This window comes from Podarcis vaucheri, assembly GCF_965113315.1.
Source record: "Podarcis vaucheri genome assembly, chromosome: 5".
Lineage (NCBI taxonomy): Eukaryota > Metazoa > Chordata > Lepidosauria > Squamata > Lacertidae > Podarcis > Podarcis vaucheri.
In genome coordinates this window covers 65,920,710-65,948,594 of record NC_138763.1, presented here as the reverse complement: position 1 = coordinate 65,948,594, position 27,885 = coordinate 65,920,710, and the positions used below count along the sequence as shown (strand labels likewise).

General features: G+C 42.8%; 1 protein-coding gene across 4 annotated transcripts in view; it reads right to left on the bottom strand.

Moving 5' to 3' along the window:
- PLCE1 (phospholipase C epsilon 1) overlaps positions 1 to 22,569 on the bottom strand; it is a 143,237-nt gene extending 120,668 nt beyond the window's left edge. Inside the window, exons 1-2 of one of the 4 annotated variants that reach the window (XM_082221996.1) lie at positions 12,014 to 12,417; positions 11,690 to 11,818 (exon numbers count right to left, since the gene is read on the bottom strand). The gene's annotated coding sequence lies outside the window, so the exon portion shown is untranslated. Of the gene's footprint in view, positions 1 to 11,689; positions 11,819 to 12,013; positions 12,418 to 22,550 lie in introns of those variants that run through there. The other 3 variants (XM_082221997.1, XM_082221995.1, XM_082221998.1) reach the window with 3 other exon arrangements.
- Between the last annotated feature and the right edge of the window lie 5,316 nt (positions 22,570 to 27,885).

Genomic DNA, 27,885 nt, shown 5'->3' with positions numbered 1-27,885 from the left:
GATTTTTCCAGCCTTCAAGTTGCCATAGAACTCTTGTTTTTGTTCTAAACAAACTAACACAGCTATCCCCTCCCAGATTTTCCAGAATGCATACGAGAAGGGACTGGGGAAATTAATAAAAGGGCAAAGAGTGCTGGAGAGAGCTGGGGGTTTCTGAAGTGCAGAGGGAAGGCAACTGGGGATGAGAATTGGTTTCTCTCTATAAATCTTGTAGGGAGGGGACAGGGGGGTTAATAATACAAGCCAGACCCAAAGGAGGAGTCGGCGCTACAGTGAAAATATTTATTCAGGAAAAAACATGTCACAGCTTTCTAATTAGGACTGTAACTTGGCACTGATGTTAATCACTATAGATCAGTAGACATCACTACAGATTTTTTAGAATAATTCTCACAGCAAAATTCAGTCGGCCTCTCAAGTGACAGTCAAACAGAATCTTCATGGCAATAAGTCAGTGCCAATGTCTACTTTATGTGAGAAACAATTGTATCACAATTCCTTGCAAGCAAAGAACTAAGAGTTCCGTCAGCTTTTGAAATGGCAGTCTCAGTAATACAGTATATTGATTAGCTGCTGAGAGCGGGCAATAAAGTGACCAGCTGAACAAATCAATAACAAAATTAGGTAATATTGTAAAAATAATATTGGCTGAGAGGCAATGACATAAAAGTTGAAACTTGGCTTAAAGAGAGGATGAAGAAGAAAATGGAAACAGTTTTATTATTTAAGAAATAGCAAGGTCTCAACCATACCCAAAATTAATTAATATACAATAGGGGCAGAGTCCTATTTCTAACTAGTTGAGAATTATAGCAACAGAGAATTTCTAAAACAAGGAATTTACCGTAGTTATATGAGGGCTGGTTTGTTTTGCATACAGTGGTACTTCGGGTTACAAACTTAATTCGTTCTGGAGTTCCTTTCTTAACCTGAAACAGTTCTTAACCTGAGGCGCGCTTTCACTAATGGGGCCTTCCGCTGCCGCCGCACGATTTCCATTCTCATCCTGGGGCAAAGTTCTCAACCCAAGGTACTACCGTACTTCCAGGTTAGCGGAGTTTGTAATCCAAAGTGTTTGTAACCCAAGGTACCACTGTATTTACTAGCATCAGCCTGGGTCTCTAGTTCCCAAGATTGGGTGGAAATTAGAAGGCAGGAGGAAGGGAAGGATTACCCTTCCCACTAATTCTTCTCTACAATAGATGTATCAAGTTAATTTCCCCTTCAGGCAAATCTCAAGGCTGACTGGGGGAAATGGGGTAGGGAAGTGTTGCAAAGGAGAATCAGTTGGCAGGGAAGATTAAAAATGCCCCTTCCCATGTGTCATCTGTGAATGCCCCTTGCATTACAAGGCAAACATGGGTCTCTCTGCAACATTCCACAGGTATTATTATTCCAAACATTTGCATAAACCTGTCTTCAGCCAAAATATAATCTCTGTAGTATCAACTGAACAGGGTTTACAGCATAGAAGTAATGCTATACTCCACCCAAAGTAGTTGTTGAACAAACAAACTTAGATGTGGTGCAAATAGGACTAGCAATGCAATCCTCTAGATGTCTACTTTAAAGTAAGTACCGCTGAGTTCAAAAGTACTTACTCCTTGCTAGGTGTTTATAATATTGCAGCCTAACTGGCTCAGTTTCATTTTAGACAAAATAAAAGCCATGCTTTATATCACTGAAATGTAAATGAAGCACCATGTAAAAAAACAAGACCATACTATGCGTGTCTACATTTCAGTCCATCAGTCAAGTTATCTCATGTACATTAGATGTTTTTGTTATAAGATATATACGCAAACCTAAATTTGGCAGAGCTATATATTTGCAGCCTAGTATGTCAGTTGTTAGGGACGCGGGTGGCGCTGTGGGTAAAACCTCAGTGCCTAGGACTTGCCGATTGTATGGTCGGCGGTTCGAATCCCCGCGGCGGGGTGAGCTCCCATCGTTCGGTCCCAGCTCCTGCCCACCTAGCAGTTCGAAAGCACCCCTAAGTGCAAGTAGATAAATAGGTACTGCTTTCTAGCAGGAAGGTAAACGGTGTTTCCATGTGCGGCGCTGGTGCTGGCTCGCCAGATGCAGCTTCATCACGGTGGCCACGTGACCCGGAAGTATCTTCGGACGGCACTGGCTCACGGCCTCTAGAGCGAGATGAGCACGCAACCCTAGAGTCGGACACGACTGGGGTACCTTTACCTTTACCTATGTCAGTTGTTATGTTATCTGTCTCTTCTAAATATTTATGTTCACATTATTTCCATTTTTCTTTTAAATAAAAACTGTTGATAGAAAAATGCATCAATACAGAAACAATTACTGTTTTGTGAATGAAAGTTTCCCCTGACCTACTGAATTTCAAGTCGAAGTCCATGTATTTTATGAGATTTTATGAAATGTCAGCATTCCACAAGGATGACAACCCTCTTGCCAAGAGAAGAACAATAAGTGATTACTCAAATTTCCTAGACTGATCTTCTACAGCTACTAGGGAATCATCTGGGTGGAAGTATACATAGGAAACATGAGGACTAGTAATAAAACAACCACTACCAAGATAAGGGCATACAAATGCTTGTTATAACAAGCATTCATTATATGAATTTACAGTGCTCTTTTGAAGGACTTTGGCTTTCCAAACAAGAGAACAGATTTTACTCTCCTGAAAGTGCATTTCTACATCTATTGTCAAGGCTAAGCTCTCACGCCATAAAGGCTCAGTTTTACTGTTTCGTCATTTAACTACTACAATGAAAACATTAGAGTAATCAGGGGATGGAACACAACTCATTTTGCAGACTGAGTTGCTGGCATCTCCAAATATAACTTCTCATCAGGAAATGAGGGGTTGAGAACCTGTGGCTCTTGAGCTGTTGTTTGACAACACCAGCTGATGACTGGCGATTAAATCCTGATACCTAAACTGTGGAATCCTGTTCCCAGTTCTCCAAGAATTCTCCAGGATTATAGATAAGAGGCTCTGAGATTACATCTGCAAATTCCTTAGTAACCTTGTAGTTCCTCAGACCTTGGCGATCTCATTTAAAGTTGCTAGATGTTCCTTTACCACCTCTTTTTCTATCTTGGGCTGTAGCTCCCTCTCGACATCATTTATTCTATTATCACCAGTTTGGGCACTGTATTCCTTTTGAGTGAAGACAGAAGCAAAACAGGTGTTAAGCTGTTCCTCCTTCTCTCTGTCACCCAATGCCATTATTCTGGCTTCTACACACAGAGGTCTGGCAACTTTTTTTGTTCTTCCTCTTGCTTCAAACATAGTAAAACGCCACCACCACCCATTTTATTATTTCTAACCTCTCTTGCAAGCCTGACCTTGTTCTGAGCTTTAGCCCACCTGACCTTCTCTGCAAATACTGGATGATTGTTTATATTTTTCCTTCATGATTTGCCCCTTTTTCATTTTTTATATCTGCCCCTTTTAAATCTCAGCTCAAGGCACAAAAACTTCTTCAGATGCCTCCCACTTTTCTTTCTTACTGGAATTGTTTGCACATTTCAGTTGTGCCTTCTCACCTTTAAGAAACTCCCATCTATTGTGGACTCCCTTCTCTGAGTATTTCTGACCATGGGATGCCACCCAGAAGTTCCTTAAGCTTTTTGAAAACAGCTTTTTGAAAGTCCAGAGTACACATCTGACTCATGCAATCAGCTTTTTTTACATTCACCTTTTGCTCTACCGAACAAGATTCTCTACACCGTAAAATGATATTCAAGCAGAAAATTATTTAAATGCCGTCTGTTGATGCCCTGTCCTGGTATGAAGGGGACGTTAGCCAACTAAGTCAATGGTGTGCTGTACTGTAGCAGAACTCTGAAGATTACTATACATAATTCACTTCAACAGCATTTTTGCTGTCCACAGTAGCACAGATGAAGACAAACATCGTGGGAGGAAACATCACACACCAGAGCACTGCTCCTGTCTGAAACAAACAGCAAAGTCCTCCAGCATTAAGCAAGGTCACAGGCAACTGGAGAATCATCTGTTAAAAAATGGTGCTATTATTAGATGCAAGTTATGCAGCAGTTGTGCACAGGAGTAGAATTAAAACATTCTTCCAAGATAAATGCTTGAAATACTATTCAGTTATACACCTCTATGTCACCACAGGAACTATTCATGTTTTACTATCAAAATAAATAAATGAACAAGAACTTGGTCCATTAACTACCCATAATGATTGGCAACTCTGTTAAGGTAAAGTGCACACCTTTGGATCCTAAGAAAAGTCAGCTTAAGGCATGGTAGAGGAGAGGGGAGAGGAAGACTTCCTTCTGCAAACCTCCTTAAGTTAATTTATCTTGGAATCCAAGTCGTTACATGTAAACTACTTCAATTCTGTGGAAGTCAGTTGGATGCATAATCCAACGCACATGAGTTACATCTGGGAATAAATGATCTCCCCAGCACAGGCACCGCAACGTGGACCTGCTTGGCTCCAGTGGTGAGGGCTGGGCTGGCACGGTGGGCTTCAGTCACCCTCTGAGCTCCACCCCTGCCCATGCACACGTACCTGCCTGGCGATGGCAAACAACACTACCCTGCATCAGGGTAAAAGGTACTAGCCCACCTCTTTGCTATCAAAGCTTCTAATTGCATTGGGGGGGGTGTTTACAAAGAAAAAAGAGAGACTTGTTCGAAACGTAACCTGCAGCCTAAAGTGCTACAGTACACTCTAGTGCAGGGGTAGGCAACCTAAGGCCCGTGGGCTGGATGCGGCCCAATCGCCTCCTCAATCCGGCCCAAAGACGGCCTGGGAATCAGCATGTTTTTACATGAGTAGAATGTATCCTTTTATTTAAAATGCATCTCTGGATTATTTGTGGGGCCTGCCTGGTGTTTTTACATGGGTAGAATGTGTGCTTTTATTTAAAATGGATCTCTGGGTTATTTGTGGGGCATAGGAATTCACTCACTTCCCCCCCCCTCAAAATATAGTCCGGCCCACCACATGGTCTGAGGGACGGTAGACTGGCCCACGGCTGAAAAAGGTTGCTGACCCCTGCTCTAGTGCAACACATTGTACTTATTTTTAATGGTAATGAAGTAAAAAAAGAAATTATGCTCAGAAAAGACGGTTAACACAGTCAGGGGTAGAGGAAGGGGGTGTGGTGGGTGCGGGCCGCCCCAGGTGTCACCACTGAGATGGGTGACAAAATATTGGGTGCCACTCACCGTGGGGCCTGCACTGTGCCGGAGCCACACATCTCTCCTGGGTGGCTCCATGCTGCCCAAACGGTCTGCTGCCTCCCCACCCAGCTGTAGGGCGGCAGAGTGGAAGGAGGCAGACAGACTCTGGTGCGCCTTGCCCCTGTGGTGCGCCTCGCCCCTATGGCGGCTCCCTCCTCCCTTGCCCCACTCCTATGGGCGGTTCGCCCCACCCCTATGGGTGCGCCGCCCCAGGCGCCCGAGCAGCTTCCTCCGCCGCTGAACACAGTCTATTGCTGGGCAAAATTAGTATTGTGAATTCCCAACCTAGGAAATATTATTTGCACAAGCTTTTTGCAGCAAACACCACATGACACCGACTCTTGCGCTTGTATACCGAGTACTCAGTCAGTCACACCCTTAACATACATAAGTACAAGTACAGGACAGAACTAAACTTGAACTGAAAGTAGAATTTCTCTCTGCAACAATAAGTGTTCTAACCCCAACACTTTTAATACAGCAATGTGAAAACCATTGAAACCATTGCAGATTTTTTTAAAATGTGAAAAAAACATACACATTACTGCCTATTTTGTGCCTAGAAAAACTTTCAGTCTTCATGGGCTGTTTATTTAAAACATTAGGCTCATTAGTGAAACAAAGGGCACAATCCAGATAAAGTTATTAAAGGGATTTAAATAAGCTCACATTTCTCTGAATTGCAGCCCAATATAGTAAGTAAACAATCATACTACTATAGAGTTAGAAGGGACCACGAGGGTCATCCAGTCCAACAGCCAACAATGCAGAAATCTTTCCCCCAATGTGGGGTTTGTATTTATGATGGACCAACACCTGGGGGGGGGGGAGAGATTATGTTAGCTTTTGAGATGTATGTCCAGTGGAACAGGAATGCTAAAGATGAGTATATGGGGTTTTTGTTGTTGTTTTAATAGCATATCTTTACTGAATGTGTGAAGTACTAATTCCTCCTTGTGTGTAGTAATGTGGAAAAACAGTATACAAACTGAAAGTGAAATGAAATGATGTCCCACCAGAATCTTGTCTGGTTAAATTAAATAGCAGTTTTTCTGAAGCATTATTACATAGCAGTTTACCAACAAGGAAGGGCAAGGGGGGGGGGATCTGTCCAGAAAACCACAGGACAAAGTGGTGGTCCTGGCACTAGTCCTGTAAAACGTCCCCTTATGTTGTGGTAGCCACAAGTTTGAGAAAATACCCAAACTATAGCCACTATTTTTCAACACTTTAAATGTTTTTTTTTTTCAAAAAGCAGATTAGCTACATTTTTAATACACTCCAACTACCCTTTCAGACTTAGTGTGTAGTTTTCCACCCTTGCAACATATGGGTGAAGTGAGGTTACTAATCTACTTTAATTACTGTGAACGTGGAACAGATTTACCATCACAATATTCATGGGTATATGACCTCGTGTTGGGGTTCAACAACCTCCTATGATGAAGAGCAATGGCACCGGGACTCTCCAGCAGATCTCCAAAACTCCTAATGGTCTCAGTGAGCCATCAAAACTGAATATCCCTTTCCCAGTACGAAAGGCCCCCACGGCAGCTACCTTGGTTCCTAGCCAATTCTCATACACTTTCCTATCTCCCCCAGGGCCACAAAAGCAGAGGTGATGGCAAGTCAGGCAGGAACTTCAGAGATACCAGTGTGAGGCTACTCACAAGGAGCACATAGAAACTCCTGATCGGATCAGGGCCTGACTGAGAGCCAGGAAGCATGGAGTCTTCAGCTCCTATAGCCCTTACAGTCTGTGCTGCTTCATTGCTGAAGCAAAAGTTGCATCACCGCCTCCCACCACCACCACATAAATTCCAGTTCCAATGTGAAAATTGACACTTTGTTTGTAATGTCAATTCACTTTTACCTTGTTTATTTTGTTTTTGTTCTTATGTTTCTTGTCTTTTGTTCTTGAGTTTATCTTGCATTTCTGTGCTGTAAACCACCCCAAGATCAACAAATGAAGGGTGGAATACAAATAAATACTACTAATAAAAAACAATTAACTACCATCATACCATCTTCTTTACAAGGCATTTAAGGTGACATGTTCAAAATCATTGTATTGTGGGCCGATTTATGAGATAGACTAAAATGAAATATAGTCTCAATGCCTATACTATGAGGAGAGAAGAAGGGTTGTGGGAACGTAGGTGGTTATGTGTTTCATTCTTAGCTTTGAGTGAATAGGTGCAAGTACAGTGGTATCTCGGGTTAAGTATTTAATTCGTTCTGGAGGTCTGTTCTTAACCTGAAACTGTTCTTAACCTGAAGCACCACTTTAGCTAATGGGGCCTTCCACTGCCGTCGCACGATTTCTGTTCTCATCCTGAGGTAAAGTTCTTAACCCGAGTTACTATTTCTGGGTTAGCGGAGTCTGTAACCTGAAACGTATGTAACCTGGAGCGTATGTAACCTGAGGTACCACTGTATTGTAAAACTGAAAACTGTCTTGGGTACCTTGGCAAAAAGGCTGCACTGTATATAAAGCCTAATGATGAGAATTATGCCTTTCACATCCAAGTGGAGATCTGAACCCAAGGTCTCTCCAGACCGAATCCAGTAGAGAGAAGTTTCTTACTTTTCCTGAAAAAGCCTGAAGGAAAGCTTTTTCGAAACTTTTGACTCATTCTTTATGATCAGTAGGACAAAAAAAGCATCATGCTCCCATACAGAAATGAAGAAAAAGCTTAGTCAGGCCACAAACTTAGAGGCGGTGTGAGGAAGAGATGGTGGCCAACCCCACAACAACTAGCTCTCACAAAGGCCTGGGAACTTCGTAGAGCTGAGGGTAGTTTTCAGCATGGGAAGAAAAGGAACATTTTTCGGGAAACTAAAAGCAAGCAACGGCCTGGTTTAAAACCAGTTTAAAACTACTTCTTCGTGTGTGTGTGTGTGTGTGTGTGTGTGTGGTGACAAATTCAAGTGGAGGTCTTAGCTTCGCAGCAAAAAACAAACAAACTTTGATTATTGGGAACCTTAAAGACCAGAAGCAAAGGTCAACTAACAAAGCTGTTAGTGCTCCAAATCCTATTCTAAAGTGAAGGCTATTCAGGGTCACAATGGATTTTACTTCTCTTTTTCTCACATGTATGTGGGTGCAGAATATGACATTTTGACACAACTGCTTGCTACCTGAAGCCCTAGGGCATTCATTTCTGCTTGCTTCTAAGTAAACACAGGATCATAGAATCATAAGAGTTGGAAGGGATCCTGAGGAGCATCTAGTCCGACCCCCTGCAATGCAGGAATCTCAACTAGATCATATATCACAGCCATCCAACCTCTGCTTAGATTAAGTCTGCAACCTTGATGTTATCAGCACCATGCTGAGTCTAACCAAGTGAGCTATTCAGACTGACAGTGTAAAGAGGCACCAAGCATGCTTAGTTGTATACCTGGGGGGTGGGGTGGGCCATTTTGTGTGCACTTTTTGCCTTGTTAGTACCAAAACCATCTCAAACACCACACTAGTTTGGGTAACTTAGACATAAGTCTGGAGGGAAATCTGGAGTGTATTCACATCAGTGTATTCAAGTAGATTTATGCAAGAGATGCTCCTTCAGGAATCCCAGCCCATCTAGGACCTCAATGCAGCGTTTCCACTTAACAAGTCCCATGAGCAGAGCACTAATATATTTACATACCCAATATAGAATTGGTGTTTCTAGGGCAGACGCTCTGATTTCTAGGACGTGTGGAACCAATACAACTTTTCATTATAGAAGCTAAACATTAATTGTTAACACCAGTAAGGGCATTGCTGCACAAAAGGTGTCCCAAGCTTGTATTGGTTGCACACTAAAGACACCAAAAAGAGCAGCATTTTTTTATTTTTTAGTTATTTAGCAATTTTATTTTCAGGGGGGCATTTGTATCTTCAATCTTAGTGTCTAATCAAGAACATAAAGATAATATTAAAAGGTAAATAACTTTCACAGGTTTTTTTTTTTTTTTGTACATCCATTCTCAGGAAGGGTTTTGTGCAACTCACAAACCAGTAAGGCTTTAGCTGAGGGGTGGGAAATGTGTGGGTCTCTAGGCAGAGGCATACCCAAGGGTCCCTTGCACCCTCGGAAGGGAGATGTTTCAGCATGCGCCGCCCCCCCATCACTTTACTGCAATAGCCACATTAGAAATTACTACATTTTACAAGGTCCAAGTACTCAAAGCATCGGGAGTCAAGGCAAGGTGAGGAGGAGGAAGGGCAAAAAATCCCACACATCTTATGTGCAAGGATGGAAAGATTCTCCCATGTTTGATCTCACAATAATAGTGGCATGTCACCATACACATATACATAATACACTCCAGTAGTCTGCCTTCATACCGTTTTGCCTTTTCTCCTATCGCTCAGCTCCCAGCTCTTGTCTAAATTCAAGACCTTACACAGATAACTGGAAACATTTTGGGGGTGATTTTTGCACCCCTTCTGGGTCTGCACTCCACTCACAGTGAGGGCCAATTTTGCCAACCCCTAGATATGCACTGGGTGGCAGGGCTATCCGATCCAATCATGGACCATCACCTTTCATGAGCACTGAACACCTACATAAGGCTATCAAAGTGCAGGCCAGACATTTGCTTTTTAATAATTACAATGTGTTTCAGTATTGGAGTTCTAACAGTGGGAAAGATCAGTAGAGTTTTCAAATAATTTTCAAGACTCACACTTTCCATTTTCAAGGCTGAAACAATATGCAACTAAAATGACTTAATACCATGACCTCACTCGGAGCTATCCCATTTATAAAAAATAAATTTATTTCTTGTGTTTAAAATCCTCTTATTTTTTAACATCCAGCCACAGGAAAAGTTCTGTGCAATTCAAAACAGAAATCAATATTCCATTGTGAACGTTGGCTTTAATGACTAAGCTTGTTAATTTTGTTATGGTGGACCACAGGATTTTGGACCCCCTGGTTATACTGAAAATTAGCGGAAAGTAAGTGAGCAAGATGGGAAGACCTGAGCATCTCTCATAGCCAACAACATCTCCCACATTTTAAAATACTGCACATTCTACCCTAGTACAAACCCCAACAGTATCAACTAATGTAGAAGGAGACATTGGTCTCCTTCTACATCCTTCTACAAAGACATTGGATTCTTATCTCATTATACATGACTAAGCCATTTTTCACCTTCTCACCCCTTGCCTTTTCCTGTAAGACCTATTGCAGTCGTTAAGAGTCGTCAACAGGCTCATCTCAGCTATCTGCCAATCTCCCATTCCCACCACCCTTCTGAGTAATACCCCTCCCCACCTTCTCACTATATAGAAGGATCTGGCAACTTCTGTTTCAGTGTATCTGAAGAAGTGTGCATGCACACGAAAGCTCATACCAAGAACTAACTTAGTTGGTCTTTAAGGTGCTACTGGAAGGAATTTTTTTATTTTGTAGAAGGAGAGTATCACATCTTCCAATGAGCAAAATATTGCCCATTGGAACATCCCTGAAGGACAACTTTGAGGGAAGAGATGGGGGCTGTATGCAACACCTGGGATTCACGAATGTATGATGCAAGAAACTGATGCTGAGAAATCATACCAGCAGCCAAACGTCTTCATCCTTTCTTCCTCCATTCATCATTTCCCCCTCTTTTCCTACACAGTCGCTCAGCGCAGGAAGAGGTGGGTGTAATTTAAGAAGAAGAAGAAGAAGAAGAAGAAGAAGAAGAAGAAAGAAGCGTTGCCAAAGGAACCCTTTTCTCCTCCCCTTAGGAAATCTTCAAAGACTATCACACCATGTGGGGAAAGATTAGCATCCTTACCCTGAGACAGCCGCTCCTCCTCCCTCTCCCCCTTTTTGCAGGCGACGATTCCACATCTATTGAAAGGTGACAAAACCTTTCAAACAGACAAACAGAGCTGCCCTTAAAGCGACCCTGCAGGCCAAGGGATGGAAAGGAGTCGGCTTCCTTCCTCTTGTTCTCCACTTTGGCCACTGAATAATCGGGAGTGCGGGAAGCCCTTTCTAAAGGGAGTTCGTTCGTTCATTCATTCATTCTGTCCTCCCACCTCCGCCTCCCTAGCAGGGACCGCCTGGGAGCGAGCCCTTTTCATTGTGAGATCAAGTGCCTTCCCACGGGACGGAAGGGATTTCCCTTCTCCGCCCAACCGCACACCTGCCAGGTGGTGGAGGAGATTAGTATCTGCCACGGCAGGCAGAGCCAGGCCAGGCAGCTAAGCACCTGCGCAAAGCTTTCCTTCGTTGGGAACTTTTACACGTGTGCAAGCACATACACGTGTACTCCCCTCGTTGGACCGCAGAGACAGAAGCTCCGCCGCTGCCTCTGTTGCCGTTTCTTCCGACGCATCAGCCTCCAGCAGCCAGTCTGCACTGTGCAGACTTGTCTCGTATTTCCCTCGGTCCATCCAGGTCTATTCCAATGTGCCCCTCTAAGGTTTCAGTTCCGGGAGGCAACTCTCCCCCGCCCCCTCCGGCTCGAAAAGAGTGGCAGGGATACCTTTGGAGAAGGGCTCACCGCTCAGCACTTCGATGCACTCATCGGATTTTGCCCGGGATCTTGCAAACTGGGTCTCGTGTGTGCGTTTGCACGCGCGCGGGGAGTCCCGAGTTATTTAATGCCCTGGATCTGTAATGAGCAGAGTGGTCGAGATAACTCACAAAAGATCTGGTGTCTTTTGTGTGTTAAATCAATCCAATAATCAACACTTGCAGAACAGGGGAGGATCAGATTTTTGTTTGTTTGTTTTGGAGCGGGGCGCTAAAAAACCAAGCAGAAAAGAAACCGCTGATTCCCCTCCAAGTTTCCAAGTCATCCTCTTACCTTCGAGGCGCGGGAGGCTTGCCTTTCGGAGTCCCGATCCGTCGTTCTCAGTGAACGGCGAGCAGATCCCCACATCTTTGCAGGCAAGGACCTGGTACCGAGCCATCGCGTCCACCTTTCATCTCCTCCCTCCCACCCCCAACCCACCTCGTCCCCCGATTGTGTATGCGGACTCAGGAGAGGAGAGGAGAGGAGATCGGCTGATCTGCCGCTTCTGGACGAGGAGTTGGCTGCCTCGCTCTCTCGTGTGTGTGTCGAGTGAGTCCCCGCTGCTGCCTCACTGCATTGGAATGTCTGAGCTGACTGGGCTTCCAGGGCTCAATGAGCGAGCCGAGCTGCCGCGCTCAGACCTTGTGGAGCTCTTAATTCACTTCCAAGCCCTGCCAACAGTTTTACACAAGGTGCCTTTTTTACACCCTGCTTTCTCTGTCCAGTGAAAAAATGCAGGCTATCGCAGTGGAAACAATGGCTCGATTCAGGACTTTGTTCAGAAGTGGAGCGCGCAGCCTCGGCCCTGTACCCTGCTGCCAGCTATTATCTATGGGAAGAAAGGCAGTAAACTGAAAGGGCTCTTTGGGGAGGGGGCAGTGTGTGTGTTTGCGGGGGGGGGGAGAGATATTGTGAAGTTTCCATCTGTTTTTTGGAAAACTACCATTTGACTGGACTGGACATCTTTGCATGCAAAAGATCACACACACACCCCAAGCCAAACAAGGAAATTTTTTGGAACATTAATTTCTCAAGTTGAGAAGCAAAAGTTGGCCGAAGGCAGCGGACCATTTTATTCCGGACTTTTATATACGAAGAGCATGGCAATTTTCATAATTATGGTATGTGGAGACCATATCCCAGAACTGGGCTGTAAAACTTGCAGTTAATTTACTACATTCTCTTCCAGTATCAGGAACACATCACTACTTAAAAAAAAAAGAAAAAGTGGGGTGGGTCTGAACTTTTACAATTCCCTTTTACTGCTGTGCATCAGCCCTATACCAAAACATATTCTGAATACACTAGGCATGGTTACTTTATTCAGAAACCATATTGCACCTCTCTACACTGCAGTTTGAGCAAAACTACAGTATTTTCTGTCTTATGAAGCCATTTAGTCTGAGATGGGTTGGGAATAGTTCTTAAATGTTGTACAGATGGGATACAAATCAAAGGTTAGTAGCGTTTTATTAGTGCTGTGGCAATAACATTTACAAGTTAATATAATATTTAAGTGGAGGAAAATAAAGGGCAGTGCCCAGCTTTTAACAGTTAAAGCACTTTTAAAGTTGTGTTGACTTTAACAGGGTAAATTTAAGCACATGCTTAACTCCCACTGAAACCAAAGGAAATGATAATTTCCATATGGACTACTAACTAGCAGGGGACTTAAGTGTGTCCAGACCATTGCAAAGAGCTGCTCATACGTAATACCAGAAGAGCATTGCTATGCTCCTTTCTTGATATTTTTATTAAAGGGTTACCGCTTTTGTATTAACACTGCTGTTGATTTGGTGTTTTGCATGTTTCCAGACACCCAGCAGGGCTTACTCCCAGTTGTGCATAGGATTGCAGCCTTAATTTTTTAATTTATGCTTTGACTGGTCCATGCTTCTGACTTAGGAAATTTCCATGTGCCTCAGTTTTATTTCCTACTTTCCATGACCATACAATGGTCAGTTGGGCAGCTGTCAGCTAGCACACTTAAGGCAGCACAATTGCTGTCTCCCTCCAAGGACTTGGGCAGCATCAGTTCTGGATCTTGGACTCCCAAGCAACCTGTGACTTACCGTATTCAGATATGAGAGCTTGATTTGTATATGTGTTAGGTGGGTCCAGATATCAGTGGCCAATGCAATTCCCTTCATAACGGTCCATCAATAAATAGCTGTGTCACTAGATAAACCTTTAACACAAGTTCATCCTGAAAGTAAACATAATGACAACAAGATCCAGTTTCATGCTTCAGTTAAAAAAACTGAAGCAACTATATCCACATGCTCTTGAGGCGTTATTTTCAGAATGGCAAATCCTGTTTCAAGTTCCGTCTAGCAAAAGTTTGATCGATACTCAGAGAGTCCAAACAGACACTATACTTCTTTGGCAACTGCAGATGTGTTCCTTGCTCCAGGCACAAATGCCCCTTTTGTCCAATAGATGAGCTGGCCCTACTCCAACTTCCACCGTCAATTTTAAAAGCAGACCTGTGGAGCTTGCAATTTTTCTAGCAGATTGAAATCTTATAAAGAGAAAATGTCCATTTTCTCTGGGACTATTTAAAATAAGCTGAGCTAGTTCAGATAGTGTGCCTATATGAATAAGCCCATTTGTATAATTCCATTAGTCTCTTTACTAATCTTGTTAGGCAGTATTCTTATGTTATTTTTAGGTCCCTTTTTTCATGACGGACATTTCTAAAGAGCACTTATTGATCAATATGCTACTCCAAAGTTGTAAGTCCTCCTTGTCCATGTTATTTATCAGATTGCTGTTCATTTTACCACTTGAGACTTGCTACACAGGCATCTAGAACAAGGCTCACTTCAACTATATTATGACCATCTGTCAACACAGCAGGATCTCTGCCGGCTGGTGTGAGGCAGGCCAGCTGATTCTATGCATCTTTACAATGAAGTCACCCTCAAGTAAAGGTGCTAAAAGGCTGATTTGGTCTTTGAAGCTGATCACCTGACATGTCCCAAAGCCTTTCTTTATATAGACATTATGATTACATGCATGTTAAGTTGTGTGTGTGTGTTTAATGTTAAAAAGACACTGCCAATGTATTGTAGAGGTGAGGCCAACATGAATGAATGTCTTGTATACAAAGCAATTCCTTTGTGTGGCTAGGGACAGAGCAGGAGGCAGGAATACACAGTAATATGGAAAGGGGGAACTACTGTCCTGTTCCTAACTTATAGGTTGCAACTTGCAGGCAAGGAGCTGAAACCTTAAGGGCAAGTAAGGAACTACGTCAGAAAGATGTACCGGCACTGTGTAACTAGAGACTGTTGGATCTTTGAGGGCCTGGAACTACTCAGGGCCAGGATCCAGAACATGTGTGGGAATTGCTGCCTCTCACTCCTGAGTAGACTGAGTAGTTGAGAGACCAGATAGATGAATTTCAGCCGAGGCCCTTTTGGAGATCTTCATGGGCGATGTGCTTCAGCCTGGGTCCTTCAGAGCCGCTGTGCCTGGAATCCTGATGGAGGGGGAGGGGGTTCCAGAGCTGAAGTGGGGGTCCTGATAAGGGGGAGTAGAGCCCCTGCCATTGGAGAGCCATCGTGTAGGGTATCATCTGTGGATGCAGCCTCTGGCTGTTGCTCAAGAGGTAAAGAGTATCCTGGGTCCTTTGTGCTAGGGGGCATTGTACCATCTCTTAAGAGGAGGCTCTGCTAAATGTTCTGCCAACCTCAGACATATGGTTGGAAGAGACATGTAAGAGGGCATCACCCTCCATTGTGGAGTCCAGGCTGACTGTGGAATTTCTTGCACTAGGAGATTAGATTAGTCCCTTGGCTCATGACCTTTAAGTATGAGACCAAATACCTTTCCAAGCACTTTCATTCCAGCAGACTTATGGTTTGGCTCCTGAACCCTGCTGCTGTATATTAAGCTGCTGACTGCCTGCTGCAAGATTTGCTATACCTTGTTATTAGCTTCTCCTCATGTGCGTGGTTTTCAGTTGTTGAAAACTAACTTGGATGCCTCCTTCTATGAAATGCAGAATAAAAATATTGAAATGGATAAATCAAGCAAGCATATAAGTCCAACCGCAGAACACTATGAACCAACACCCAGGGAAGGTAAAGTGCATACATTGGGGGTGGGAGGTGGGTCCCTCCAAAATATGTTCAGAGCTGTGCAGTGATATTTAAATTGGTAACAGCATAACTTGTGAAAAGTGATATTATGCAATAACTGGGTCATTCCCAAATGACAATAAAAACGCTTTGAAATGCCCCTGCACTAGTGAGGCACCAACTGCAGTACAGTAGAAAACACAGAATTCAAACCATTAGTCCAACTCTGAGGTCTGGAAAGTTTGTGTAAAACTGCAAAACAGTTTCTCTAGAACCTATTAAACTGCTCGCTCACACAAGAGTATTTGTGCAAGTGTTAAAAAACACTGTTGTTTTGAGATATGAATGTAAATGAACAGGTTTTTGGAGTTCCCACTCCCATTACACAATTTAGAACTGAAAAAAACACAGGGCCACTTTAGCTATGTCATCTGATGGATGAACAAGAACTCAGTACTGTGCTTTTCTAATTAAAACTGCTGAACTGCTGTGGTTTTCCAAGATTTATTATAATTGAAGGGGTTATTACGACTTAATAATAATAAAAATCCAGGCAGGCTTTATTAAGGAAGCATAAAAATTGCTGGTGCCATATTCCAGATAAAACTGAAAGAGCTGTAGCTTGCTCTCATTAATACAACCTAAACCCTCTGCAGGGTTAACTAGATGGTTTGCACAAACGTGTTGGAATGAAAAAGAGCAGATGTGGGAATATGGATTTTGAGCAGAGGTGTAGCATGGATCAAAGTGTGTTGGGGAAGGCAACTAGTAGAGAGCATCCTCAGATTCTGACCAGCTCTTCAATCCTGGTCTGCAACAAGGCCAAATCCTTGAAGCTTTACCCTTGCAAAGTTTTAGAGGGCAACATTTACCTGGAATGATTGTCAGAGCAATCCTATCACCCAGTAACTCAGAACATGGGGTGAGAGAGATGCCGCCTCTGCATTTGTGCAATGGCCAACATATTCAATACATGATCAGCTGGAAATCACAATCAAAGCTCACCAATCAGGGGCTATACCAGCAAAAGCACCCACCAAGTCTTGCCCCCACACAGAGGGAGTCAGTGAACTTGCAATGGTGGGACTATCCCTGCAGAAGGTCACCTTCTTGCATTCACAATACACACAATGACCCCATAGCATCTCCCACTCTTGTGGTGCAGATGGCAATGAGTCCATTGACCCCCACTGCTGCAAGTCCTCTGCAGGCAGAGGTTCAAATCTCCTAATGCCGTAAATAGGTCACATGCATTATTTTTTAACAGAACATTCAGGAAGGAGAGATCACATGACAGCACACATTTTCACTCAAAACTGGGAACTGTCGTTTACCCTTCAAAGAGCTACGATCCCCTGTACCCTGAACAAATGACAGCTCCTGGGATTTTGGGGTGAAAGCTATCGGCTTTAAACGTATGATCTTCCTCGGGCCCCTGCCCCCAATTGTCTTGAAGGGGATCACCCTTCAAAAGGAAGCCTCGTTTGAAAACTCTGCACTGACCCAATAAATCCCCATGTTATTCCTATTCACACATTAGTTGTTTAATTTGGGCCAACTCATAATCTAGACATAGGTATGGGAAACTACTGTTTGTCTACCTATACAAAGCCTTTTTGTTCAGCCTAATGCTCTTCCCTCTGGAATAAAAGTTTTCCAGTTTTCCCTGCCAACTCCAAATGCTTTCCTTACCTTGTTGAACAGGCAAAGGCTAAAAGCCCAAAAGAAGACTTTGAGCAGAACCACCATTTTAAAACATCCCCAATAATGACAAGCTTCAACTGTTCCCACCTTGTAAACTAATTTTTTGCCTGCTTTATTTGCTGACCAAAATTCCTCCTTCTAAGCCGTCTCACATCTTTAGCCTATATAATGCCTAAATATTTATATACTTTTGTGCCCAATCTTTATCTTCATTTTTATCTTGGATTAAATAAACATTGCTACCGAATGGGGCTATTTGAACGCATAAGCTCCTACTTTGCAAACGGTCAAACCTGCCACCTCCGGGAACTCATTTGGTCTGTGCATCAGTAAATCCATCATGCAGTGCATCCAACAGTTTTCTCAGTGCTAGTGATATGTCATCAGCAGTAAGCTGATAGCATGAGTCTCTTAGTTTCAGTTTTAAATAAATAATAAAGCAAAGAGCATTCCAACCCTTTGCAGAGAGAGCATGTCTGTCACAGGAAGCAACAAGAGCAACCACAGCTGGCCCCCAGACTGCCACAGAGGAGAGGCTAGAGATTCTATTACACGGGGAGAGTTTTCCAAACACAGGAATTAAGCAGTGACAACTATTTATTACACACACACACACACCAACATATATAGTATGCTGCATACGTAGTAGTGAGTTAGTAATAAATCAAATATTATTTATAGAATAGCACATGCTAGCATGCAGATTTCAAAGGTCAGCAGCCCATTCCTGAACCTGTTTTACTCAGAAGTAAACTCCACCATGTTCAATGAGTAAGTTCCACTGGGTTCAATGGAGCTAACTTCCAAGAAAGTGTGTGCAGAACTGCAGCCCAAGTTACATATAGAATGAAAGTCAAACATCCCACATGATAACCTATAAAATATTGTTGGATATCAGTTGTAAAATGTGAAATTTAAAAGCTGACAGCGATCAGATGTCGCCTGAGGGGTTTTCTTCTATTATTTATTGAGCAGAAATTGTCATTCATCGTATCCTCCAGCACTGGGCTGTATCTGATGCTGCAACTCTGCTAGCGCAAGAGACTTCTGTGCATATAAGGGAGCTTCCTCTCCTTCTACTGTCTTCCCCAGCCCCAGCCCCAGGCCCATTCAGATCTGGACAGTTGGGGGCTGTGCAAAGGGAGGAGAGAAAATAGAAGTCAGTGGCATTACATGCACAGAGCATTGGATACGATTTAACAGCCTTATAAACCTTAAAATTCAATAGTCACGCCCACTTGTTCCTAGTCATCAAAAGCCAACTGAAAACTAACTTAGAGTCAAAGCCTATTTCTCTAAGACTTGAGCCTGTTGTGTCTCCAGAGGAAAGGTGGTGCTCAGTTTTGGAACAGCCACTGTGAATACCCTCTGACAGGGCCAGACCAAGACATTTGCTGCCTGAAGCGGAAAACCTCCATTTAGCTTAGAAGCAAATCTCCCATGTATGTCAAAACCCAGTACATTTAGAGTTTTATAGGTAAGACTCAGTCCTGAAGTGGATCCACGAGACAATAAAAGAAACTCAGGCAAATGCTGCAGATCCCAAGGTCCTGAATTCATCAGGAAGAGGGCTGCAACAGTTGACAATACCTTAAGTTTGTGAAGAAAGATCCAAAAAGAAAGATCCAATGAAAGCTGTCAGCCATACAAAAGTCTATGACAGTATGATTATATTATATCATTATAGCGGAAAACTTTGAAATCAAGTATTGAAGGCAAATATATGTCAAAGGAACCTATTGAATATTGTCCAGGTTCAAATTAGCTTTTCAGAACAAGGCGTTAAGGCATAATCATAAATCTATTTTTAAGTGGATCATTACACTTTACATTTGAAACGGGTATATCGCCAAAGGCAGTGTTACTAAGAATTTGGAGGCTGTCCATGTGGTGTTGATAATTTGCATTGTCATCACTTCAAAAAATTACAGCCATGATGCAGATAAGCCAATACAACAGAGGTGGCTAGTCTGCGGCCCAAGTTGAGATTGCATTGCAGCAGATTGGACTAGATGACCCTCAACGTCCCTTCCATCTCTACAGTTCTATGATTCCATGAACACCCATCAGCTCCAAACATCAGCCATACTAAGGCTAGTAGGAGTTGGAGTCCAAAAACACCTAGAGCAGGGGTAGGCAAACTAAGGCCTAGGAGCCGGATCTGGCCCAGTCGCCTTCTCAATCCAGCCCATGGATGGTCCGGGAATCAGCATGTTTTTACATGAGTAGAATGTGTCCTTTTATTTAAAATGCATCTCTGGGTTATTTGTGGGGCATAGGTATTCATTCATTTTTTTTCTTCTTCAAAATATAGTCCGGCCCCCCACAAGGTTTGAGGGACAGTGGACCGGCCCTCTGCTTAAAAAGTTTCCTGATCTAGAGGACCCTTTCTTGGTTAACCCTTGCTCTCCAGGGAAGCTGTTTAGTGCAGCATCTATACTCAAAGTGTGACATTATATGATGCGAGCTCTCAAACTCATATGTCAACAGCGACTGTCAGTTTGATAAGAGAATTTCATCCTGATATGCAGTTAACTCCATTTTCTATGTTTAAAACTCCTGTAGAAAAAGTAAGTGAAGCATCCTACTGAACACAATAACTGCAGAGTTTTTATTTTCCAGGAGGCAGTGACACATTTAATTCAAATTCCAATACATTATTGCTTTTCTCAGATTCAGGCAGTCTGATTAGGTGTTTTGAATGTAAGAGTACTTACACAGCTTTCCATGAAGCTTGCCAACCAATCACTGTGCAAGGAAAGAAAAATGAAATTGGCTGTACTGTATTGGGCTAGTACAATAAAAAAGAGAAGGAATGTTTAAACACCACATGTGTTATTTAATTATTGGGGATTATTAAGCATTACTATTTTTTTTAAAAAGTTTCAACACAGTGGGCCTGCATAGGTATCTTTTGCTCCAGGCAGCCTACTAAATTTAAAGTTTTGAGCAATCCTGTATTCTATTATTAGTTTCTGGATACTATTGAATTGTTGTCTTCTTTCTTTGTCTTTTAGAATAGCGCCACTTAGAGATTTTGTTTTGATAAAGTGGTTTATAACATTTCATAAATATAAATAAAATATTTATTAAAAGCAGCAGATATCAGCGAAAGTTACAACTTTTTTTTTTAGTATTTCTGTGTACTAGTTATTGTTTAAAACAATACAACTAAATGTGAACATCCAGGAAAAATGTAATAAGAAGTAACAGAGCAATGTATAGGGCACTAAGCAGAAAGAGGCTTTAATATAAAATCATGGAGATACAGGCCACTTTATTTTCTAACCCTGCATGGAATTAGAAATCCAGCCAGATGGGCAGGGTATTATTATTATTATTATTATTATTATTATTATTATTATTATTATTATTGCTGCACTCTAGAGTCAATTGAGTTAGTCACCATGACTTCAAGATCTTTTTCCTGGTTAATTTCAAGCAGTTCAGATCCCATAAGAATGGATGTTAAATTAATCTAAACCATTATAGCATGGGGTCCAGATGAATGTTAAGGGCTCTCCAAAGCCTAGGTGCTGCCATGGCAAGAGATCAGCTCCTAAGAGATACAGAAAGCATACTTTACGCGAGTTCTGCAGATCAAAGTGGTTGAGCAGGCTCCTAGAGGAGAGTTAATCCTTCAAATAAACTGGCTCCAATGTGCCAAGATCTTTATATACCAGTAAAATCTCGAACTTGGCCCAATAACAAGTCAGCAGCCAGCACAGACCTTTAAGCAGAGGTGTAATATGTTGACAGAACCTCACTGCAGTCAGTAATCATGCTGCAGCATTCGACACCAATTGCCATTTCCAAACCAACTGCAAGGGGTGCCCCAGGTAGAGTCCTCTGCGGTAGTCCAGCCTTAAAGTGACCAATGCCTTGACTACTGTGGTCATGCAGGTACCCCCTGCTCAGGTCAATATGAAGACACAAGCGCCTCTCCCCGGGAGTGAAAATACAACCATAATACAATTTGCTGCCCTTTCATGACATCCTAAAAAACCTGTCTGGTGAAGCAGCCTCATTCTACCTAATGGGTTGCTTGCCTTGGTTTAAACCCAGCCCTAGAAGTGCTTTTAGTTGAACTGGCTAGTGAATATCCAGAAAAGGATTTGATAGTTGTTGTACAAAATGGTTATGCATGTGAAGAGAGGTACACTTTTTCCACCAGCGGTTTGCTGTTAAGAAACTATCTTCATCAAGAAGTTCTTACCACAGACAACATTGTGATTTAAGACAAATCTCCTGGAGTTAGACTATTTCTAGTAAAACCCTACTGCTGTCTCTTGGGAAATTATCAGTATTTTCCAGCAGTTTATAGCAGCAAAATTCAGAGAGACTCAGAATTGTGAATGATTCATAGGAAGCTAGGGTGTGCAGACATCTTGTGCTTTACCAGGAAAGCTTGTAGTGTGCCATATGGATGAAGGAGTCAGGTTGAGATCGCAGAATATGTTTTGCTTCAGAAGTTCAAGGAATTCATGAAGACAACTCTTGTGGCATCAGAGGTGGGGCTAATGTTTGATGACTGGGGCAACTCAGCCAGATGGGAGGCACATATTTTATTTTATTTTATTTTATTTTATTTTATTATTTTATTTTATTTTACTACTACTACTACTACTACTACTACTACTACTACTACAGAAATAAGCTGAGAGCAGGAATGGGCAGGCAAAGATTCCTGTTCTGAGGGATCTTTTAACCATTTTGAATTATAATATAAACCAGAAATTCAAAAATAGCAGGAGGAATTCTCAGGGTACAGTTCAGGGAGGCAGAATACTTATGAAGCACCGTCTTTTTGAGATAATGGCAAAATGTGTTGCAGTCTCAAAAACACATGGATCGTGGACAATAAATGCAATAAATGCAAAACTTGCAAAACTCTGGGGCAGTCTGATCACATTTACCAACAAATGAATAACCCTACTGCAGTCAGCTTTTATGACTATAAAAGTCCAGTCCTAGTAATTCAAGAGGGTCCTCGCAAGAGTTATGAAAAGCAGCCTGATCTTTTAAAGGAGGAAACTCACAGTTGGAGAAAGTTTTGAAACTCTGCTTGTCACCAGAATGTGCGTCGCCCACAGGTCATGACTCAGCAATCCCTTCCCCTCTGCCCACACTGATTCGCTTGCTACTTTTACATCTGAAGAACAGCTGAAAGTGGGGCGAGATGGTCAGGAAATGTGATCTTGTGCAACATTTCGAGCTGGCAACCAATCTGGGTCTCCCTACTGCTAAAGCCATGCATACTGAATAGACCAAAACACTATCCGAGGGAGGCGAATCAGCAGTTTAAGATGTCGGGTGCTGGCGTAGTGAAGGAGGCATATCCACCTCGCTTTAAAATTGGCTCCGCAACAGTGGGAGGGGAGCCCTGACCACCCTAATTCTGACTAACAAATTGACTCACCATGTGGCTAGCAGACGGCCTTATTAAATGTGCACCACTCTCTTCTAGTATGTCTGCCTTAGCCTAGCAAAGCCAGCCAGCTCTCAAGTCCCACGGGTAGCTGTTTCAGAGCAAAGGTAAAGAGAGATGGAGATGAATGGAGTGTGGAGTGTGAGAGAAAGGCTAAACAAAAGCAAGTTGCCATACTGGAGTAGTAGAATCTATAAACTGAGCACAAACGAGTCAGGAACTATGATCAAAGGAACCTGGATGTTATGGATATATGGGGTTGTGTGAGCCGCTGAGTTAGGATGAAGTGGGCAGTGGAAAACACTATTGCCAGACTCAGGAGTATTTTTGGCAATGGCAGTAGGATATCATTTACCGTACATCAGGGGTAGGGCACCACCGGCCTGCAGGCCAATCCTGTCCCACAAAGCCATTTTTAAAATAACATGTCCACCTGCCAATCAGCTGACATCACTCTGATGACATCCTGTGATGGGCAGTGGAGGGGTTACATTCTGCATTGGCTGCGCATGCCAGTTCCCATTGGTTACATGTGACAGTCACATATGATGACGCAGTATTGCTGCAGAGCTGCCAATAAAATTTATGGCTTCTGCTAAACGGGCTTGCATAATCTCCCCCTCTCCTAGATCTTACACATTCCTGGGCTCTGTACACATTGGGTCATCTCTGGACCAGGAATAAACTTCCTGTTTAATCTAATTTTGAATATATAATTTTGGTATTTTATATTGTATTATCCTTTTATATTTATTGTTGTTTTATATTGCAAGCTGCTTTGGGTGTTATTTTAACAGAAGAGTGGGGTATAAATATTAAATCTAAATCAAAACAATTTTGATTCGATTTTATACCTTGTGATACTTGGCCACATCATGAGAAGAGAATACTCCCTGGAAAAGACCCTGATGTTGGGAAAGATTGAGGGCACAAGTAGAAGGGGACGACAGAGGATGAAACTACCAACATTAATTTGATGAAACTGCGGGAGGCAGTGGAAAACAGGAGTACCTGTGTGTTCTGGTTCATGGGGTCATGAAGAGTTGGACATGACCAAACGACTAAACAACAACAAATACCTTGTGAATCAATTGATAGGGAATGTCATTTCAACATATGTCCATGCCAATAGGCTGGCTGAAGTCATGTACATATTCATTGTTTAGGATCAATAAACTTTGCATTCAACATCCAGTCTCCTATTTCCTTTCAGTTAAAAAAAAGATTAGATTCTCAGAGATTGAAAGCATTGTTTTGGCAAACCTATCATGGAGAGAGCCAATCCACAGGCAAAATATTTTAGTCAGAAACTAAAAGAACACACTTGATATAGAATAAATTCATGTGAAGTGAAGTTGACTTTCATTGATGGAGGAATGGACAAGGATAAGTGAGATACTATATACCATATTGGGAAAGAATAAATAAGGTGCATTGTAGTGATATGAGTTTTGGATTTGGACCAGGAAGACCTGATTCAAAACCCTGCTTAGCCAAAAAGCTCATTGTGTGTGGCCTTAGACAAACTAGTAAGATCCATGCTGCCCAAAACTCTGTCTCCACAATTTTGTAGTGGTAAATAGCAAGCGCAGAGGGTATGATCATGGTTGGTGGGCAACTTGAAGAGGGAGTTGTAATTTTTCCTCTCCCCTTGTTGTCCTAATAGAAATTGTTTTCCCCTTGTTGTCCTAATAGAAATTGTTGTCCTAACAGAAATTGTTTCGAAGTTGCTGTTAGCCCTAGAAAGGAAGCTCTTTTTGGTACCAACTAGTCTCTCCCTCCTAGAGCTAGCAGTAGCTTGGAGAAGGGTGATTTTCACAGAAACTGTTGCAGAGGGAAAGGGGGTGAAACTCCTCTTCCATCATGTCCTATTTCATGTCATATGTAATTTGGCCCTATCTCACAGTGGTCATGGGAATCAAGTTGGGGAAGTGCACGAATGCTGCCTTGATGGCCTTGGAATACCATAACCAGTACATAATTTCTCTATCCAATATGCTGCAAACTTCTTAGAGCTGCCTACTTTGATTTCCCTTTGCTTATCAGAGACTCGGTTTGAACAAGGCATTTACTCATTTGCAAGACTGGTCTTTTTGCTCCACATTTCTGATATTTGCAGAAACAAGAACGATGCAGAGAAAGACCTAGAAATAAGGCAGCATTTCTTTAAATTAAGAGAGTCCTTCCTACCATTCATTAGTACTTTAATCCCGTCATTGCTCTGTCTCATGGTTTTCTGACAAAAACAAACACACCCAATGAGCCAATAAGCATGGTCAAAGTCTAGTCAAACAAAACCAAGCACTACATTTCAAAGGTAAAAGAAAACAGAGGGAAACATTACTTTTCTCTAGGAGCACATGTACATGTGCACTCTCAGTCTAAAAGCAACAAATTTCATTCCGCATTAACACCATTGTCCTTTTTAGCAAGTATTTTCACCATTTCACCATATATCCAAGATGAGATAGAAAGATAGATCGATCTTCTTGAAGGGTAAGGTATAGGGAGCTCAGTGTGCTACTGACCTGGTGCCAACATCAATCTGCTGCTCCTTCCACTGCGCACTGCTGCTCTCCCTTTCAGTAACCAGCAGAAACAAATAGGCATTGGGAAGCCAGGTGAGCAGTGTCGCCCGTCTGTGCCGCCCTGTTACCTGACGCTGCACCAAGGAGTTCAAGGTGCATGTGGTTCTCCCCCCTCTCCATTTTATCCTTGCAACCCTGTGAGGTATGTTAGGTTGAGAGCTGGTGACTGGCCAAAGGTCACCCAGTGAGCGTCATGACTGAGTGGGGATTTGAACCCTCATCTCCCAGGTTCTAGTCTGGAACTCTGTAACCACCATACCACACTGGCTCTCTTCACTGCTGTTGCGAAGTTACTCTGCTCTAGTTACTCTGCTCTAGGTAACTAGTTAGATAAGTAGATAGAATGTCTATGCATTCTGAGATAATTAAAAAAACAAACCACCAGACTTGTTTCAACTGCTGCTGTGAAGCTTCATTTGCATAGCTTCAACCAAGCTTCAACCAAGGCCAAAATATTGTCTAATCCAGGGGTCACAAACTTTTTCAGCAGGGGGCCAGTCCACTGTCCCTCAGACCTTGGGGACCATATATTGTCCCTCAGACCTTGGGGACCATATATTTTTTTGGGGGGGAATGAATGAATTCCTATGCCCCACAAATAACCCAGAGATGCATTTCACATAAAAGCACACATCTACTCATGTAAAAACACCAGGCAGGCCCCACAAATAACTCAGAGATGCGTTTTAAATAAAAGGGCACATTCTACCAGTGATGTACCACAGACGTCCAGTGATCTACCAGTAGATCACGATCTACCTGTTGGACGTGCCTGGAATCCAACAGGAGTGAGTTAGTTCTGCCCCATATGTATGGAACGGTTTCCTAATTTGTGCTCATTGTGGGATGAGTGGTCCACTGTGTCCAGTGCCTCCACAAGGGGAAAGGGGCACATCGAGGTAGCAGGAAGTGGGTACTTGAGATCCTGTCAGCACATGTTCCTTTGCAAGCCACCTTTGTGCTACAAAGTAGGTATGAAAAATCACTGCCACATGTCCCCCAATGACAGGTGGTGGGAGAGCAGGTCATGGTTCCTTTTTTGCCTTTGCCAGTACAAAGCTGAGAGTCAAGGTCCTTGCTCCATATCATGGAATTGCTGTGTACCTCCTAAGCAATCCTATTTTGGCCTCTTTATTTAAAATATTTGTAGGCTATCAATGGAAAAGCTCTCCCAAGGCAGTGTAAAAATACAGTACAAAACAACAGCAATAAATTAAATAAAAGTCAGTAAAAGTAAGTCGAGCCATTTCAAAGAAGTTCCAAAAAGCCATCACATAACTACCACAAGTTCCAAAAAGCCATCACATAACTACTAGAGACGCGGGTGGTGCTGTGGGTAAAAGCCTCAGCGCCTAGGACTTGCCGATCAAAAGGTCGGCGGTTCAAATCCCCGCGGCAGGGTGCGCTCCCGTCGCTCAGTCCCAGCGCCTGCCAACCTAGCAGTTCGAAAGCACCCTCGGGTACAAGTAGATAAATAGGGACCGCTTACTAGCGGGAAGGTAAACGGCGTTCCGTGTGCTGCGCTGGCTCGCCAGATGCAGCTTGTCACACTGGCCACGTGACCCGGAAGTGTCTGCGGACAGCGCTTGCTCCCAGCCTCTAGAGTGAGATGAGCGCACAACCCTAGAGTCTGTCAAGACTGGCCCGTACGGGCAGGGGTACCTTTACCTTTAACTACCACAAAAAAAAAATCAACAGGACACAACTCAAGATTAAAAACAAGGAGGAAGTCATTGCTCTTCCAGAAACCTGGACGTGGTTTAGACTGAAACACTCTGAAATGACTTCAGTATATGGCTTGAAGAAAAGAGCCTTTCCCTCCCTACAAATCTAAAAACCCCCTATTATGCTGCATTAAATGCAACTGGGCTGGAAATTGTATAATAATATCAGAGCAGTGCAGGCTTGGCCTACAGGCAAGTTAATAGAGATTAAGGAATAACTTTTACAACTGTCCCATATAGCTGGGTTACATCTGATAGGAAGAGGAGAAGTGAAAAGGAACAAGCACATAAAATATACTGCAGAACAAACAGCCTGGAGTCACACTGGGCCTCCAGGAAAGGATCACTTCCTCCTCTCGGAAAGATAGAATCGTCACATATTAAAATGACCACATGCATGTCTCTTGGGAACATTTCTCTCTCAGGAACTTTTCTTTTAACAGCTTCTTGTACAGCTATGGCAACTGAAACAGGAGAGCCAAAACAATTTAAATGGTCTCTGCAGTTGCCATTTTCCACAGCCTTGACTAAAGCCTTTCAAAGTTGGATGAAATTTGATAGATGCTGCTCTCTCATCACTGCATATCCATCACTGGACGAATGTTTACCTGCCTTGCTACTGTTAAAAAGATAC